The sequence below is a fragment of the Theropithecus gelada genome, chromosome 7a, assembly GCF_003255815.1.
Source record: "Theropithecus gelada isolate Dixy chromosome 7a, Tgel_1.0, whole genome shotgun sequence".
NCBI classification, from domain to species: domain Eukaryota; kingdom Metazoa; phylum Chordata; class Mammalia; order Primates; family Cercopithecidae; genus Theropithecus; species Theropithecus gelada.
Window position 1 is genome coordinate 38283332 of NC_037674.1, and position 3787 is coordinate 38287118.

Consider the following 3787-nt stretch of genomic DNA (forward strand, 5'->3'; position numbering starts at 1 on the left):
TCAGAACAAGAAACTTGAGAACAAGCGTCATTGAATAAAATTAGTTTGAATGATCTATACTGATCTATACTTACTTAAGGGCCCCATGGGGCATTTTATACATTCACATATACTTGCATACACTTGAACAGAGATTCTTGAACAAAGATCTGTTGTGCAGATGAGGAAAACCAAATTCCAAAGAGATGCTCACAAACGGTAAGGGAAAGAACGAGATTTTTTTTGTTGTTTTTTTGTTTTTTTGTTTTTTTTTTACTATGTAGATATGTTTGTGTTCTGGTGGCATGCAAAGTCCTTCTTTGGCATGTGAATATTAGTTATCAAAATGCACCTTCTTATACAACAATCAGATGGCTTCTGCCCTAGTGGCCTTTGTTCCTAGTTCACATTCTTCTGTCACAGAAGCTGGCATACTGTACAATCCTGAGGAACTAGTTATACACAATTATGCTTGTTTCAGAATAGTGGGGGGAAATTGGAAAAACAATGTCACATTTGGGGAATTAAATGCCCATATAATCCATTACTTTTATTAAAAATATTTCTGAGCATTTATCATTCTTAGTTTTAAATAATATGGAATATACACTTGCCACATGCTAGAATCTGGGCTGGATGCTTTTTATACACATTGATTTAATCTTTACAACAACAGTACAAAACAAATGGTATAATTCCTAGTGCTACAGGAAACTGAGGCTCGGTAAGTGTAAGTAACTTGCCTCAAACTGCACAACTGGAAAGTTCCAGGGCCATCACTTGAACCACATCCGTTGATGTTGGACTAAGGGAATACACGTTAGCACCTTATTAAGCCGGTTGACTTGCCTTGGGTGAGTTGTAATGTCTATGAACTGCCTCATGTCTATCACAGGACAATTACACCTAGTCAATGAAACGTACTGGGACTTTATGAGGATTAAACGTGAGACCATGTGGAATCACATGAACGCTGAAGTTACACACAGCTCAGGACTCCTGAGCATGTGCCTGAAGAGGCATACAAGTACGCTCATTGGAGCGTTGTTTTGTAACCGTGAAAAATTTGAAGCAACCGAAACGTCCATCAGCAGGAGAATGAAGAAAGAAATCACGATGGCTGGGCACGGTGGCATGTGCCTATAATCCCAGCACTTTGGGAGGCTGAGGCGGGCAGATCACTTTGAGTCAGGAGTTCCAGGCCAAGATGGTAAAACCCCATCTCGAGTTCGATCGGTAGCGGGAGCTGAGAGCAGACCAGAGAGCCCGGCGCAACCCCACCGCCTCCGCCGGCCTAATTACCATCACACCCCGGGAGGAGCCGCAGCTGCCGCAGCCGGCCCCAGTCACCATCATTTCAACCATGAGCAGCGAGGCTGAGACCCAGCAGCCGCCCGCCGCCCACGCCCTCAGCGCCGCCGACACCAAGCCCGGCACCACGGGCAGCGGTGCAGGGAGCGGTGTCCGGGGTGGCCTCACATAGGCGGCGCCTACTGGCGGGGACAAGAAGGTCATCGCAACGAAGGTTGTGGGAACAGTAAAATGGTTCCATATAAGGAACGGATATGGTTTCACCAACAGGAATGCACCAAGGAAGATGTATTTGTACCCCAGACTGCCGTAAAGAATAACCCCCCAGGAAGTACCTTCGCAGTGTAGGAGATGGAGAAACTGTGGAGTTTGAGGTTGAAGGAGAAAAGGGTGCGGAGGCAGCACCCGTTACAGGTCCTGGTGGTGTTCCAGTTCAAGGCAGTACATATGCAGCAGACTGTAACCATTATAGACGCTGTCCACGTCGTAGGGGTCCTCCACGCAATTACCAGCAAAATTACCAGAATCGAGTGGGGGAAAAGAACGAGGGATCAGAGTGCTCCCGAAGGCCAGGCCCAACAACACCGGCCCTACCACAGGCAAAGGTTCCCACCTGACTCCATGCGGAGACCCTATGGGCGTCCACCACAGTATTCCAACCTTCCCATGCAGGAAGGAGTGACGGAGGGTGCTGACAACCAGGGTGCAGGAGAACAAGGTAGACTAGTGAGGCAGAGTATGTATCGGGGATATAGACCACCGTTCCGCAGGGGCCCTCCTCGCCAAAGACAGCCTAGAGAAGACGGCAATGAAGAGGATAAAGAAAATCAAGGAGGTGACACCCAAGGTCAGCAGTCACCTCAACGTCGGTACCTCCGCAACTTCAATTACCGACACAGACGCCCAGAAAACCCTAAACCACAAGATGGCAAAGAGACAAAAGGAGCCCATCCACCAGCCAAGAATTCGTCTGCTCCCGAGGCTGAGCAGGGAGGGCTAAATGCCGGCTTACCATCTCTACCATTATACAGTTTAGTCATCCAACAAGAAGAAATATGAAATTCCAGCAATAAGAAATAAACAAAAGATTGGAGCCGAAGACCTTAAGTGCTTGCTTTTTGCCCGTTGACCAGATAAATAGAACTATCTGCATTATCTATGCAGCATTAGGTTATTAATTTTACCTAAAGATATCTCTTTTTGGTAATAACAAATGTGTTTTTTTGTTTTTAAAGCCTGGTTTTTCTCAATACATCTTTAAAGGTTTTTAAATTGTTTCATAGCTGGTCAAGTTGAGATTTTTAAGAACTTCATTTTTAATTTTTAATAAAAGTTCACAACTTGATTTTTTCAAAGAAGTCAACAAACTCCAAGCACCTGTTCATAAAGGTCTTAATGTTTAAAAACCCATCTCTGCTAAAAAAAAAAAAAAAAAATCATGATTCATTCATGCAATGGAATATTATGCAGCAGATAAAATGAACTAGATCTTACAAGTATCAATATGCATAAATCTTGAATACAAAATGCTGAGAGAAAAAGTTGTAGAATGTGTAAATTATTTGTATTAGTCTGTTCTCACACTGCTGTGAAGAAATACCCAAGACTGGGTAATTTATAAGGAAAAGAGGTTTAATTGACTCACAGTTCCACATGGCTGAGGAGGACTCAGGAAACTTTTTACAATCATGGCGGAAGGCACTTCTTCGAAGGGCAGCAGGCGAGAGAATGAGTGTCAAAGAGGGCGGAGGGAGGGAAGCCCCTTATAAAACCATCAGATCTCCCGAGAACTCACTCACTATCACGAGAACAGCATGGGGGAAACAACCACCATGATCCAATTACCTCCACCTGTACCACCCTTGACATGTGCAGATCATTACAATTCAAGGTGAGATCTGGGTGGGAACACAGCCAAATCTTATCAGTATTGATGTAAATTTTAAGCACACAAAAATACTATGAATTGTTTATTGAATATACACATACCAATAAAAGTCCTACACTCAGCTGAAAAATGTACACACCGAGTTAGAATAATCCATACCTCTGAGGAGGAGGAAGGGGAATGGAATCAGGGAAGAATACAAAGGACACTACAACTGTCGCAATAATTGTTTTAATCTAAAATGAATATGGTAAATGTTAACATTTGTTCAATCTAGGTGGTGGGTAGCTGGGTGTTGTGTTTTTTTGCATATGTTTAAAATAGTTCATCATTAGAGAAAAGCATCAAGTGGTAAGCAACTGTGAAACATCATTATTATAGCTATTCTTTATTGTTACTGTCACTGCCATCCAGGGACCCAGGTGACAGTGCTAACCTGGAGATAGGGACACTCATGTGGGCAAAGCTGCCTGATTTACACTCGGGGCTTTTGTAAGGATTAAATGAGGGAATATCTGCAAAGGTCTTGAGCTGTGTTTGCTTCCTTCCTCTATCCCTGCCTTAATAACTAAATTAATCCCAATAGAGACCACAGGAATTATCTGTGAA

General features: G+C 43.5%; 1 pseudogene; it reads left to right on the top strand.

Annotated features, from left to right (window-relative positions):
• The first annotated feature begins 1258 nt into the window (after positions 1–1258).
• LOC112627494 lies at positions 1259–2349 on the top strand (annotated as a pseudogene).
• The last annotated feature ends 1438 nt before the right edge of the window (positions 2350–3787 follow it).